The sequence below is a fragment of the Crocuta crocuta genome, unplaced genomic scaffold (genome assembly GCF_008692635.1).
Source record: "Crocuta crocuta isolate KB4526 unplaced genomic scaffold, BGI_CrCroc_1.0 scaffold64, whole genome shotgun sequence".
Taxonomy (NCBI): Eukaryota; Metazoa; Chordata; class Mammalia; order Carnivora; family Hyaenidae; genus Crocuta; species Crocuta crocuta.
The window spans coordinates 7,082,540-7,097,934 of record NW_027530640.1 but is presented as its reverse complement, the minus strand read 5'-3'; the positions used below and the strand labels follow the sequence as shown (position 1 = coordinate 7,097,934).

The window sequence follows — 15,395 nt, the reverse complement described above, 5'->3', positions numbered from 1 at the left end:
TGGCGCTCATCAATAGGGCACCTCAGTGGGCCCGGAGCTTCGGAAATAGCAAAGTAACAGTTACTCAAAGGAGGTAGGGGATTCCAGGTAGGGCATGTTTCCCACAGCGTTTCCCAGAATAGGGGATGGCCAGCAGGAGAGGGGCTGCTGTGGCCACTTTCTATCCCTCTCTGGAGGGTTCTATCCCTCTTGGAGCAGCGGTAAGAACGCCCTCACCCCTACTCCACCCAGAACTGTGTGTGTGCAGGTCTTTGCCTTGTATGGAGGCCCATTCTCTCCTGCCCACCCTACTGCTCTGAGCCTGATAGGAAGGACATTAGTGGGAATTCTGGAACGCTTCCTTTGGATGACTTTGGAAACTCGGAAGTCATATCCGGGAGACCTGGTCAGGCCCTCTGGGCGATTACAGGTCTGTAGGGCCCGGGACTAGATGGGATTCTCAACTCTGCCTTGTGTAGCACCCACCCGGCCCAGCCTGGAGTCCCTCGGCCTGGCCTGTTTCCTGTGGTGTACACACACACGCAGGGTGATGGTGGTTCTGTGGGTACTGTTCACAGGGGACACACACCCATGCACACGTGTTGTCATGGCATACACCTTCCTCAGTAGTCCTGGTAAATCCAGCCTGATGAAGACTAGGCGGTGATCTTACCCGCCATAGAGTGAATGGCTTCCCCCAGGGGATTTGAAGCAGGTTCCATTTACATCTAACTTTGCAGCACAATCCAGTGAGGTGCACCTGTGCTTCGATGACTCACATGTGCCATCAGGTTTGCCAGGGGCCAGGGCAGCTGCCATTCCCAAAGATGGCAGTTCACAGGTAGATTTATGACTCAGGATAAGGAATCCATAAATCACCTTTATCCCCTGGAAGGATGATTGCGCAGGAGCTTGAAAGAAGCCTTTGCTGCAGGTGTCTCTGGCAAAACCTGGTCAAATCTGGAAACCATCCGACAGGGAAATTCCAGCAATTCTGCTGGTCCCTGAGAAGAGGCAAAGGCTGCAAACAGGAAAGAAGGTAAGAATGAAAATCCCTGATAACCTAAGGCCTGGTAGTGAATGTCCTGAAGAGACCATCCGTGCTGTTAGTACAGCACCTCTGTTTGTTCTGGGTTGGGGGCGGGGGACAAGGGAGATCGGCGAGGGGAACAGGCAGAGCTATGAGGTCTAGAGTCTGTGCTGGAGATCGCCCCGAGAGACCTGCACATCTAGATGAGGACACGGAGCCGGAAAGCTCAGGACGTTTCCCAGGGGTTGAGCAGCACGTGGGGGGCAAATCCCAAAGCTGGTTTTCTGAGCCTGCCCCCACTGTTGGAACTTCTACGCACAGCTCCCCCTCCAAAACAGAGAGAAGCCCAAGACACTGACTCAGAGGCCTCCGTGGCAGTTTTGCTGATAAATTCTTTGTTTTGAAGTGAGACGTTCGGCCTCCATTAAAGTCTTTAGGAAATTATAGTGATTTTGACTTTTTCAGACATGTTTGAATTACTCACAGTCTGGAATTCCCAGGCAGGGGGTGAAACCCAGAGAGTCTTCAGAGAAGTTGGGGACACAGAATTTGGAGTCAGAGGAATCTGAGTTCAAATCCCCACTCTGTCTGTCACTTGCCGTGTGAGTAAACTTCTCTGAACTTCGGTTTCCTCACCTGGTGTTGGTAACTAACAGGTGCACTTAGTGCAGAGGTTGGTGGGGGGGCCAAAATAAAGTCAGAAGCAGAGAGAGAGTGGCCTCTAGGAGGCAGGAGTAAATGGGCACTGGGGTCATTCACTGCCCGCTTGATGGAGCAGGAAGGCTAGGATCTTGGTCAGTAAGCACAGAATCAGCCGGAATCACTGAGGCCTCGAGCTCAGCCTTATCAATCAGGAGGTGGGCTGCCTGACTTCAAATCCAGCTTTGTTGCTGACCTGGGGCCAAAGGACTTTTTCTCTCTGGGGCTGTTTCCCTGAAGGAAAACTGAATGGGGATTAGGACAGTACCGGTCTATTGCAAAGACCTGCCCGTTCAGTGCTTAGAACTGAACAGTGCCTGCCATATACTTGGTGCTCATAGATGCACGTTTTTGCCACCATTCTTTCATTTTATCCTCTTCTTTCTGCCTGTACCTGTGTTTTCTGCAGGGTAGCAACTGCTCACGTGACTACAGAGTTAGTGGAAGCATTTTCATAGCTCTGTTTCAGCCAAATATGGTGCGAATTTGCACTTCGCTTGTTCAGTATGTGGCCGAGCCTTCGCCCAGTCTGTTCCTAGCCAGGAAATCCTTACTTCTCCATCCCCACCTATCAGCATCTTTCCAAGCCCCAGGGTGCAAGACTGGGAGATGAGCTTTCCTGATCTCACTGGTCAGAAACATTCATTGAAAGTCTAACAAATATTTACTGAGTGCCTACTTCTGTCCGAGCACTGTGCTAGCTAGCGTCAACCCCTCCATTCTTTTTTTCCCACCCCGTGTCTGTACTTGAGCCCTTATTTATTCCACCCTGTCCTAGCATTAATTTTCTCTCTAGATTTTAGATAGTGAAGGGCCTTATAAACTTGTATAAGCTTCCCTGGCCAGTTTGTGCCCCGGCAGCCTCTCTGTCCTGGACTTTTCTCCCAGAGCACAGACCCACCCAGGGAGCAGATGCGTTAGCCTCCCATCCCCCAGCCAAGGGCAGATGCATCGGAGCATGCTCAGAAGGACCACGGGGTACCACCATCCAGTTGGGGGTTCAAAGCCCTTGTGAGGTAGCCCCCAAAGGAAGATGAAAGCTGAAAACTGTTATTGTAAGTGTGTCTTCTCCTCTGTGGGTTGCATGGGGATCAAAGTCTGAAGGAAGTGGAAGGTTGCTCTCTGACAAAAACACCGTATTTTTAGAAGTACTCGGTGGTTTAGGATGTTTGCCCCAGCGCTGCCTTTCAGTGGCAGGGGGTGGGGCTGGGGGTGGAGGCCCAGGGCTCCCACCTCAGCCGAGGCTAGGTGGGAGTGGGTTTCCTGGCAGAGGCTGAGGGTGGAGGCTGAGGGTGAGAGGATATGGTCCATCATCACGTAGCCAGTTGTCCTGGAGACCAGAGCCACCAGGCCATACAGTTGAGGGGGGTGGGCAGGGGGCTGTGAGGCCTCTGGCTCCATCTCCTCCCTTCAGAATTGGGAACACTGAGGCCCAGAGAGGAGCAGAGGCTTGGCCAATGTCCACCGCCCACCCCACTCCCATCTGCGGATTGAGGACGTGCACACATGAAACTGTTAGAGAACAATGCATGTATTCTGCAATCAGAGCTAATTGGTGTGGTTCAGAGGAGGGGGAGGAGGGATGCCAGGCATTTGGGAGCAGGACGTCGGTGGGTCTCTGCGTGAAATGTCCAGGAATAGTCCATGGAGAATGAGAATAGCTCACAGGGCATGGGAAAGGTTAAACTTGGGCAGGTAGGAGGGCCGCGTGGGCAAAGGCTGGGAGGTAGAAACTAGCTGGGCCTGAATGTGGGGTATTTGGGGAGGGAGGGCACAGCAGGGCAGGAGACGGGAGGCCACCTGCCCATGCTCCCAGCCCTTCAGAGCCTGCATCACCAGCTCCTACTGAACCTCATTTTCGAAGGCGACTGGGAGAGGTGAACTGGGTAAGCCCCTGCACTGAGAGGGGAACAGAGAAAGGCATGCTGGGGGGCTGCCCAGCCCTCCCCACCCTCCCCAGTGCCTCTACCTTATAATCAGGGTGGCCCTTCCTTAATGTTTATGCCAAACTCCCAAACAGCCAGGCTGGGATGCTGAGCTATAATTTATATCATTTTTCATATGGGTTCTGGGCTCCAAAGGCTCAGACTCCTTCAAATGGGAACCACATTGGAGAAGGGGTAAACCAAAAGGATGGAATGTTAAGAAATCTGGTCCCAGGAAGCCACCTGCTTCTCATTTGGGATGTGCTTCGGTTTATTGTGGGTTTCCAGGGCCCAGCTGGGATTCAGAGGTGGCAGGCCAGCCGTGGGTCGCTGCCCTTGCCCGGCATCGGTGCCGAGGCTGGGGCGAGCCTCTGTCATGAGTCCTCACAGCCTCCGGTGTGCCCCCACGCGAAGCTCTGCGAAGGAAGGTGGGAGCACACTGCTCTTTGTCCTTGCCTGTCCCCACCGAGCGAAGCCAGCTGGAGCCAACCGAGTCTGGGCAAATTCCCAATAGGCTGGCGCCACAGGCTAGTTCAAGGGAGTGAGGGCTCTGGGCTCCCACATGCACTGCTTCTCACAGATGGAGAGTCAGCGCACCAAAGCAGGCCAGGTGGCAGGCTGCAGCGACGATGAGGGGCCCCAGCTGCGTACAACAATGCGTATGGGTCTCGAACACGTGGTGTCAAACGAGACAAACTGAAAGAATGGGTATGATTGATTCCATTCATATAAAGTTCAAAACCAGGCAAAAACTAATTCTTCTCCAGTGTTAGAGGAAGTAAGCTCAGGGGGTAAAAGGAAAGTTGGAAGGGTTTGCCCTCAAATCTGGGATAAAATGGTGAGCTTTGGTAGGAGAGAGGGGACGGGGTCGGGCAGGGCAGGGGGCATGATTCCCGGGGCAGGCCACCTGCTAGCTCTTGATCCTGGAGGTGCTAGTGGAGAGTTCACCCCAATTCCTTATGCTGTTCGTGCATGTTTTGCATCCTTTTCTGAATGTGTTATCTCTCACGATAAAAAAAAAAGGTTAAGAAAACAAAAGCAGAGTGAATGAAATGACGGAACTTGGCCCTTGCTGCCTTACCCAGGTTGCCTCTTCTCTCCAATACTCTTTTCTCCAAGGGTCCTGGTGCCTGTGATTAGCCCCCTCCCCAGTGTCCCACCCAAACTGGCTCAGGCCCAGGCCTTCCTTGGCACCCAAGGGGTCTCAGGCCAGGGCGGCTTCCTGATCCTCAGAGAGCCCGGAAGCTCAGGAGTTGCGGGGCCCCTTCTGTGTGGTCTCCGGCCATTCTAGGACTGCCTGCAGGCTGAGTAAATGGGCCAGCGGGCCTCTGTGGATGGCCTCCCAGTAGCCTCTGGCAGCAGGCCGGCCGTGACAATATCAGCTCTCTCTGAGGGACACCCTGGAGTACCTGCCCTGTGAATGAAAGGCAGATCTATAGAGCATGCATGCTTTTTGAAAAACAAATCTCTGATCTTCAAAGTTCTCTCTTCACTCTGTTTATTTTCTTCAAGGAGGACTATTGATAGATGAAGGTAGCTATTGCCTTTCAAAGGTAAAAGGAATCCCTCAATGTCGGTGTTGAGAAACCATGTAAGAAAATAAATTCTGTGTGTGGCGGGGGGCGGTTCTGGGGGGGAGGGGTCTGGGCTCTGGGGGCTGGCTTCCTCCTCTTCCTTGTTTCTGGGGGCAGATGACTCCCCCCAAGCCACCCAGGCCTCCCGGCTCTTCCTCAGACCTTTCAGGTGAGAAACTTTCCATTGTTGCCTTATCTAGCGGCAGTCCGCCTCGCCTCCTTGCAGCGACCACAGGTGCGCACAGATCTGAGGCCCTGATCTGTTCCACTCTCTTTGTGCCAAGCAGAGCTGGGGACGCGAACCCCAGCATGAAACGGCGCCCACAACCGCAAGGCCGGGTGTGCGCCCTCTGAAACTGTAGGTAAAGACAATTACCGGCAATTTCCATAGCATGGTTTGTTTTTTGTTCAAAGCCCATGGAGGTATTCTCAGCAGCGGGCCCAAAATATATAGTATTCCCACCGCATGCCGCCCTCGTAAATGTGCGATAAAAGCTGTGGTCGCTTTGTCCCGGCTCTTCCTTTTAACAGTCAAACCTTCGAGTTTGATGGTGAAACTGCTTTTTTTCTTAAAGTGTACTTTGATGGCTCAGATAACGCTCCATGATAAGGAGCTGTCTTCAAAACCACTCACTGTACCTCGTGCTCACCATTAGGATGCACGTCACAAGGGAAAATCAGGTGCCCGAACTTATGAGAAGTAGGATAGGAATGTGCTGACTCTGAATTTTTCTCTCTGCTGCATGTGTTGGAGATGATGCAGAAAGAAAGAAAGAAAGAAAGAAAGAAAGAAAGAAAGAAAGAAAGAAAGAAAGAAAGAAAGAAAGAAAGAAAGAAAGAAAGAAAGGGATGGAGGAAGGGTGGAAGTTGGGAAGAGAGGGAAGAAGAAAAACAGGCACTGATCAGAAGAGGGTTTTATGAGAGGAGAAATTGGGCAGGGGGCAAGTCCTAGAAAGAGCTATTCCCTCCACAAAAGTTGCCAAGAATCTGAACAGTTATGCCCATCAATTTTCCTTAACTGCAAAGATTCCGGGAGGCTGATGTTAAGTGGCCCGGAGGGTTTGCGAATGTCTGCGTGCTCCCAGGGAGGTCCTGAGGTTCTGGATTCGTCAGCCACGGCATCTCCTGCCATTCAATTTGACTTCTTCTGTTAGTTTATCAATATTTGGCATCTACCAAGGGCTGCCCACACCTGGAGTCATTACATCACAATAGAAACAGACCCTTGTGTTGGGTAAGCCTTGGTTGGTTTTTCAAAGCAACTTCACATCCCTTATCTCCTCTCCAGATGGAGAAGGTTGATATCAACATGGCGGCCAACACAAACCCCAATAAGTGTCATACTATACCCATTTTATAGATGAGGTAAGAGCGACTGGGGAAGCAACTGCAGAAAATACACCAAGACCAAAGGAGGAGCTTTTCAGTGGAGGCCCCATAAATGTGGCTGCAAAGACCTCTAAACTTTGCATGGCACCAGTGATTTCCCAAGTCTTTTAGGAGAGACCATCTTGGCTCTCAGCTTCATTTTTATTTTTATTTTTTTAATGTTTATTTTTATTTTAGAGAGAGAGAGCAGGGGAGGGGCAGAGAGAGAGAGGAGGACCGAGGATATGAAGGGCTCAGTGCTTACAGCAGAGAGCCTGATGCCAGGCTCGTACTCACAAACTGTAAGATCATGACGTGAGTTAAGTTGGATACTTCACTGACTGGGCCACCCAGGCACCCCATCTCAACTTCACTTTTAACTTTACCTTGTGCCCGGGGACCCCAGGGATCACAGAGACAGCTGGCTTGGGAGCCAGAGGCATTCAGCCTGGCTTGGGTCAAACTGAGGCTTGAATCTGGCTTACTAGCTGTGTGACATCAGGTGAGTTACTTTACCGCTCTGGACCTCACTTTCCTGGTCAGGAAAGTACAAGTATCCTAGGAAAAGCTCTCTAGGGTCCCTGCCCTGTGGCATGGCAATTGGCGATATGATTCGGTGACTTGCCCTGGATTTGCATAAGCACAGCATCTTCCCTGCTTCGAGGCACTTTCACATGTCTTTCAGCAGCTCATTTGATCTCAGCCACAGCCCTGTGTGGCGGGCAGGTGGGCATGCCATATTTTCATATCACCATTTGAGAGATGGAGACATTGAAGTGCCAAAAGATTAAGTGGGTATCCATAGGAAGTCTGGCAAGCCTGTGGCCAGCCGGCACCTGAGCAACTGTGTGGGGATTTCTACACCGTCTCGTGGGCAGCACTCCGGTAAGGGATCCCTGGAGGAGCTGAGATGCAGGCCAGTGTTTCTGCATCTGCCTTTGAGTGCCTGGCCCATTGAGCCTCCTTGCAGTGGGCAGCTCTACTGCGAGGCCCTCAGCTGCGCACCAAACACCTGGCAGCATTTCAGGACATGCTCTCCGGGGCACGTGGAAGGGTCTTTCCAAGGTGGAGGCAGAGGAATCACAGCTCCATCTGACTCTTTCCACCTCAGTCCCTTTCCTATGTGTCCATACGCTCTGCCTTGGTTCAAACAGGTTCCGCCTCTGGGGATGCCTTCATTTCTCTTTGCTTTTGAATTCCCAGCTATCCTTAAAGCCTTGAGCAAAGAGCCCTCCACTGAGCCAAGCACCCTACATGCATTTTCTTATCGAATCCTGTTTATTTATTTGTAAAAGGAATAGAAATACCCACTGTCACATCATGTATCCCTTATTTTGCAGAGGAGGAAACTGAGGTTCAGAAGGTTAAGCCTGAGGCCACATAGCTGATAAGGGCTGGAGCCGGGAATTGAATCTTATGACCTAAAAGACCCACCAGGATCCTTAGGTACCATACAACACTGATTTCCTCCCATTCACAAGGCACCTGGGGGACTACCTGTCCATGTTAGCACTGCAGTCTCTGCAGAATGTGTGTTCCATGGGTCTCTCTTGACTCCCTCTCTGGACCCTGAGTCCTGCAGGTCAGAGGCTACATCCTGTTTGGTGCCATCTACTCTACACACCTGCCTGGTACATTGTTAGTCTTGGTAAACCCTTGCCAGGTGAAGACTCAGATAGTGAAGAATTGGTGTGCAGAGAGGCGCCAAGGCCAGCTGGGGCCTACACCTGGGGGCCGCATCTCCTTCCAGTGGGTCCCACAAAGCCAGGCCACTGAATGTTCCGGGGCTCTGGGGCCTAGCACTTACAGCATAGTAGTGCAGTGCATAACCCATTTTGTTTTTCTCACACTGACCACACACTTGGTCCTGATTCTTCTAACTGGGTAGAATAATGGGCTGTTTAAAAGCATGGGGTCAAGGTTAGACATTCTGTCCCACATCTATTGTGTGACCCAGGGCAAGTGGCTTTGTGTATTTTATCAACCTAAGGCTCCATCTATCATAAGGTACACCATATTTTGTATCCCAACAAGAAAGGAATGCTCACTATCATTTAAAGTATAGTAGGCCATCAACCGTAAGATGCATCTCAGTTTCAAAGATGTTAAGGTTTATAAAGGCCCTTCACAAAAGAAAATATACAAACAGCTGGTAAGCACATGAAAAAATGCTCAGCATCATTAGTCACCAGGGAAATGCAAATTATAACCACAGTGAGATACCACTACCATATCCATCAGAACGGCTGAAACACACACACACCCCAACACTAACCATATTGGGTGTTGCTGAGGATGTGAATCCACTGTACTGTTGATGGGACTGTAAAACCACTTTTACAAGAGAAGTGAAAGAGAAGTGAAAACATATGCACACAATAACTTATACTCAAATGCTTATAGCAATTTATTTTGTAACAGCTAGAAACTGGAAACAACACAAATGTCTATCAGTGAGTGGATAAACAAATTGAGGTACATCCATACAATGGGATCCTACTCAGCAATAAAAAGGAGTGAAGCAGGAGCACCTGGGTGGCTCAGTCGGTTAAGCATCCGACTTCAGCTCAGATCATGATCTCATTGCTCAGGGGTTTGAGCCCTGTGTCAGGCTCTGTGCTGGCAGCTCAGAGCCTGGAGCCTGTTTCAGATTCTGTGTCTCCCTCTCTCCCTGCCCCTCCCCGACTCATGCTCTGTCTCTGTATCTCTCAAAAATAAATAAACATCAAAAAAATTTTTTTAAGGAGTTAAGTATTGATACAGACAACAATGTGGGTAAATCTCACAACATTTCTATTGAATGAGAAAATGCAGACAAAAGAGAGTACATGCTGTATGAGTGGATTTGTATAAAACTGTAGGAAATGTAAAGGAATCTATATTGTCAGCAAGCAGGACAGGTTGTTTGGGACCAGCATGAAAGGAGGGAGGAATGGATTACAAAGAGACATGGGAAACTTGGAGGGAGATGGGAGGGTTCCTTATGTTGATTGTGGTAACGATTGCATGAGTGTAAACATGTGAGAAATGAATCCTATACTTTAAATATCTATACCTCAGTTATACCTAATCAACACTGAAAAATATGTACATTTTAGAATAGAAAGATTTGCTTGTCTGTGCCCCAGGAATGCTGTTGCGAGGCTCAAATGACAAAAGGCATTTGCCCAGTGTCTGGTATTTTCCCTCTGTAGATGGCTTGCAGATTTTACTTCCATATGAGGTTCCTTTGCAGACAGGGTCCTGGGGGTGGGAGAGGCCAAGGACTCTGCCCCAGGTCCCTTGGGCAGTTGGTGCAGTGCAGGCCAGTTTTCCTGGTCCAGAATGATCCCCAGGCCCCATGGCATCTTGCACTGGTCCAACCTCAGGTCCATCCCAGCCTCCAGGGGCCTGGGAATGGTCTGGCTGGCAGGAACCAAGGCCACTGGGGACCGAGATGTGAGAAGCCCTCAGCACTTGGTGTTGGGTCCTTACGGAGGACAACTGACCACAGCAAGCAGTGCAAGCTGATGTTGCCTCCCTTGTGGGCTGCCCGTGTGGATGCAGCAGTCCTTACACCCAGCCTGCCTTGGCCGGGCCCCAGGTCTCCTGCAAGTGAGTGATTCAAAGCCACTCTTTACAGCGAGTGTGAGAAGCCCCCACCGCAGACCGCCTTCGGAGCAGGCCAAGATTCGACATTACTCACAGCTTCCAGTACCTGCCCGAGTTCAAACAGGAAGCCTGGTTTTTCCTCTCATGTCAACAACAGCCTTTATTTCTCTCTTTCTATTCTGGCCTCTGGGCTCTCATGTGGAGTGGGTTTCTTGGGGTGAAAGTCTGCGGTGCCAGTGGCCCTTGGGGCCCCAGCAGCAGATGCCTTGGCCAGGACCTCCTCACCTGGGAAAGTCTAGGATAAAATGACCTAGTTCATCTATGGCTTTGTAAACAAAGGGAACGTCTAGTTAGGCACACAGTGGGCCTTCAGCTGATCTAGACTGAGATGTAATAGGTCCCCCAACAAATGCAGCTCCTTCTAGGTTCCTGGGCCAGCAAATCATACCTCTACCTGCTCACCTGGGCCAGACGCACTGCTGGCAGCTTTCTGGCTTTCTGTTCCCTCATTCCCTACCTCAGGTGGACGCTAAGTCCGTCTTCCTTGGTGTTTCCAAAATCTGTCTCCTCCTCCCCAACCTTTCCATGAGGGTTTCAATCTAGATCCCTGGCCCCCTTCGCCTGTTGCTGTCACTCTCTTCTCTGTCTTTCCTGGCCCCATTCCACCCACAGACCACACAGTGGCCAGAGCCATCCTTCCCAAATGCTTGAGGGACCACATCACAAATGGACCTTCTTTGCTTACTATCCTTGCACACCCCGTGTGGTAAATTTCAACTCCTTGCTGTGGCCTGCAAGGTCCAAGGTGGCCTCCCATCTCTCAGGACTCATCTTTGCTCCCAGAGTGATCTCTGTGTGCTCAGGACACCCTGCCACTTCATGGGGGGTTCCCTAAGCATGCCTCAGTGGGCCTGGCCCCCTGGGGCTTTGCATCATGCTCTGAGTAGGTCCCTGCCTGTCCTGGACGTTCCGCTGCAAAAGCTCTCACCCTGGAGCTAAATGCCCTGCTCCACTCCGCTAGTCCTTTGCCTTTCCCAAGGGAGGGCTAGAGTTGATTTCCCTCCTGTACATGTGAATACAGCTCGGTTTTGCATGTGCCACCCATGTATATCTCTGGCCTCTGAGGGCAGGGCTCTGATTTGGCCCTGTGTCTGCAGGCCAGCCTGGCCCTGTCTCGTCAAGGAGGTGTGTAGCACAGAATGGGGGGTTGGACGCTGTGTGCTGTGTGTCTTTGTAACTTTTGTAATCTCAGGGGATCTGACAGGTCTGGAAACAGCTGGCATGTGACAGCAGCTCCCTACCTCTCTCCTGCTCTCCAGACTCCCTGATGCAGCTTCCTCTGTAAGGAAAACCTGTGGCACTGATCATTAGGGGGCAGGGCCAAAGGGGAAAGGTCTCTTTCCAGGGGAATTTCTGCGGACTTAGTGAATGCCTTTTATGCCCTTCTCCAGCATTAGCTGGCCATCTGACCTGTGGTCAAGGCTGGAACACTGAGACGTTCCATTTTTGCCAAACTCCAAAGAAAGTATTTCCAGAGAAACCTGGAGAAACAGGCACTCCCATCCTCAGCTGTACGGGACTTGTGAAGGCAAAAGGGAGGCCTCGCTCTCCTCAGTTTTCTCATCTGTACAAGGGGGAGTACCTGCCTCATAGGGTTTTGTGAGTCTGGGGTGCTTGGCTGGTTTAGTCAGTAGAACATGAGACTCTTGAGCTTGGGATCATGAGTTCCAGCCCCACACTGGGTGTAGAGCTCACCAAAAAAAAAAAAAAAAAAAAGGAAAAAAAAGACTAAAATGAGGGCTGATCTCAGCAGGAAATGAAATGACCTGGTCTGGGGGACTCAGGAAGGACTTCCCAAGAAGTGACCATTCAGAATAGATCTAAAGTCTGCATGGGAGTTTTCTTGGTGAATGGGAGTCTGGGGAGAGAGCCCTGCAGGTCAAGGGCCCAGTGTGTGTAAAGGTCCTGAGGTCTGTTGAAACGACAGAAAGCTGGAGGAGTTGTACTGTTGAGCAAGATTACAGGCGGTCTGGAGAAGAGAGCAAGGACCTAGGTCTGGCCTCTGGGGATAGTCACCACAACACCCATGACTGTTCTGTTTGCTCTATTTAGGTTTGCATGGAAAACAAGGCTTCTTGGTGGATGTCTTCATAGCTTATGTGAGAATGATCAAATAGCAGATCTCCGCTTACCTGCTTGGAGTTCCCTCCATCAGCACATTAATGGCTTGCAGGGTGGGGTAAGCATCGTTCTTCCCTAATTTCTTTTTAAATTCCAAGTCCTCTTCGGAAAAGGGAACTAGCAGTCCTCCTACCACTGAGTGATCGAGGTGGGTTTGGGGGGACAGGAGAGGAGGGGGTAAGGCTGCTACAATCACCTTCTAGGTGAAATTGACTTGGCTTGACCAGCAACCCCTCAGGCAACAAAATCCCCTGCCTCCCACTCGCCCTACGCAGCACTTGTCTCTTCTCAGAATGACCTGGCGTTCCTGAGCTGGTGTCAGAACTCCGGCACCTGACTCCCACCCAGGTTCTGTGCCTGATTTCAGGTTCTAGGACACCCCCACCCCAGCATGCTTGCTTCTCGGTTTGACTTCCTTTTTCAAATTGGATTTAATTTCAAAGTTAAAAAAACCTTTTTTTTTAAGTAAGCTCTATGCCCCAATGTGGGGCTTGAACTCACAACCCTGAGATCAAAAATCACATGCTCTACCGATGGAGCCAACCAGGTGCCCCTCAAAGTTTTTATTCATTCATTCTTTAAAATGGACTTTTACTGATGTAAATAATACAGACAGTGGAGGTGGGAGGATATATGGTTAAAGAGAAGGCTCTCCCTACTTGGCAGTTACCTGCTGGGTGGGTCTTCTTCTAGTCTTATCAAAGCATTTTCATGTGTATGTATACAGTTGTAAAGATAGGTTGTTTGGTATACTTTTTTTTAAACATAAGCCTGAGTTCTGCATATTATTTAGCAAATTCTTTTTCCACTCAACAGTGCATCTTGAAGATCTTTGTAACAGTATCATTGCACATCATCGTATGTAAACCCACCTCATTCTTTTATAAGGATAGCACAGTCTTCCCAAGTGTGTATTCCCATAGGTTAACGAACTAGTCTCTCACTGGTGAGTATTTATTTATAGTGTTTCCAGATTGTCACCATCACAAGCAACACTGTGGCAAACATCCTTGTATATGACCCTAAGCCTAGCTCAACTCGAGGATAGCTGTCTTGGTTGATGATGAGATGACTGTTAGGGGAGGTATTCAAGTAAAAGGTGAAATGATTTGCCTTCCCCACTGCAGAACAGTGATGCTCAAAATTTATTATACACAAGTATCACCTGGAAAGCTTTCTAAGCTACCAGCTGCGGAGCCAGACTTTTGGAGTTTCTGGGTTGGGAGGTCTGGGCCTGAGAATATGCATTTCTAACTAGTTCCCAGGTGAGGTTGCTGGGTCAGGAATTTATTTGGAGAATCACTGCCTTCAGGGTGTTGGCTGCTCTGCTTCCCTTGCTTAAAGAGTCATACCGCCCTTGGGAAACCCTGTTCAGGGGGAATTCCCTCTGGGCTTCTCACTCTGCTGAGAGGTGAGTGTTCTAACTGGCGTCCCGCTGGGAGGCAGGGCCCTTCAGGGTACTGGGATGAGGTCCAGAGGTCTGTCTAGCAAGGCTGTCCCCACAGATGTTCTGGCTGGGTCTGGAAGCCCAGAGCCTCTTATCTCTAGACACAGTCTGCAAGCCAGCCCTTTCTGGGCACCACCCCCCACCCTGCATCTCTACACCCTTCTCCCCTCTGGAAGCTAACGAAAGGCTGAGGCTGGTGGGGACATGCTCTGGGATTTTCACAATAGAAAGGACAGGAGACCACATCTCAGGGAGGATCTTCTAAAGGCCTTGAGGTTTGAGACACTAAAGTACTCTTTGTTCCATGCTGCACTGCATGAGGTCACTCTGGGGTTTGGGGGGAAGCATCACCGGGTGGCGGTGAGGGAAATTGGAGCCCTGACCCTTGAAACTAACACCATCCCTCCTTCCTGGGCCTTCATGGTGGCTTTAGGAGGAAGACTTCTGCACCTGCAGATGGTCAAGCTGCAGGCTCAGAGTCAGACCTCAAAGGGCATTTGTCCTGTGCCTCTGCCCAGAGCTGAGTTTGGATGCCCTGTAGTCCACCAGTCTCCTTGCCCTTTGACCCCTGGGATGTTGTCCATGAACTTAGCAACCTTGATCGTTAGAAAGAAGCTTCCACTGGATTCCTGGCTTCTTTGTCTGTTGCGGTTACCAGAAGGCAGGAGGGAAGAAGCCCCAGGCTCTATGCCACAAATCTGGTAGGAGGGATGGGAGCTCCTTTAGAGCTCAGGAGAGCTGTTCCAGGCCCCTCTCTGGTGGGGCAAAGTTTGGATCCAATTCTAATCCAGTACAGAAATGTTGTTTGAGGCAGGCTGGTGTGCCTTTGTGCCTCTCTCTCTCTTGGCAGAGAGAAGGGGGGGGGGGGAGAGAGAAAAAGAGAGAGAGAGAGAGAATGAGTGGGGGAGGAGTAGAGAGAGGGAGAGAATCCCTAGCAGTCTCCACTGTGTCAGCACAGAGCCTGACACGGGGCTTGAGATCACAACCTGAGCCGAAAACAAGAGTCAGATGCTTAACCAACTGAGCCACCCAGGTGCCCTGGGGGTTATGTCTAAAATTTTGAATATCTTCTCTGGTTTGTTCATGGTTGTCTCCCAGCACTTGGCACATAGTGGGTGCCTAACAGAGCCTCGTTGAAGCATGAGTAATGAACTTAAACGAATACTTAGAAGGTGTCTGCACAATGGGCTCAGTCCACTCAATCCCATAGGGGCAAGGCGGTAGGGCCAGCTACTAGCTGTTTGAGGCTCTTTCTGCACCCCTGCAGCTGTGGGGGTCTGAGTCCCACAGCAAGAACTTCTGCACAACCTCAGATGTGAAAGGGGCCCTAGGGCAAGCTCTGCGGCCTGTGCAGGGGTTACCCTGGAACAGACCTAACCACAGAGGGGGAGGGGGTAGAGTGGATCTCCGAGCCGGAGCCCCATTCTGGGGGCATGAGGTCCAGGCCAGGCCATGCTCTGTCCAGTATCCCATCAGCCACGGGCCTTAACTTGCTAACTCTGCAGTAATACTGGAACTGGGGGGTAGGGAGGGAGAGAATTTTAATCCTTTCAGACTCAAATCTTAACTTATCATTTCTTTCAAGACACCCGCTCCTAACC

General features: G+C 50.6%; 1 long non-coding RNA gene across 2 annotated transcripts; it reads left to right on the top strand.

The window, feature by feature from the left end:
* Positions 1-939: 939 nt before the first annotated feature.
* LOC144235160 (uncharacterized) lies at positions 940-13,271 on the top strand. 2 transcript variants are annotated; one of them, XR_013336158.1, is made up of 3 exons: positions 940-1,018; positions 12,279-12,405; positions 13,164-13,271. It is a non-coding gene; the product is annotated as an uncharacterized LOC144235160 (long non-coding RNA). The 2 variants fall into 2 exon arrangements; XR_013336157.1 differs by lacking the exon at positions 940-1,018 and adding an exon at positions 6,518-6,572.
* The last annotated feature ends 2,124 nt before the right edge of the window (positions 13,272-15,395 follow it).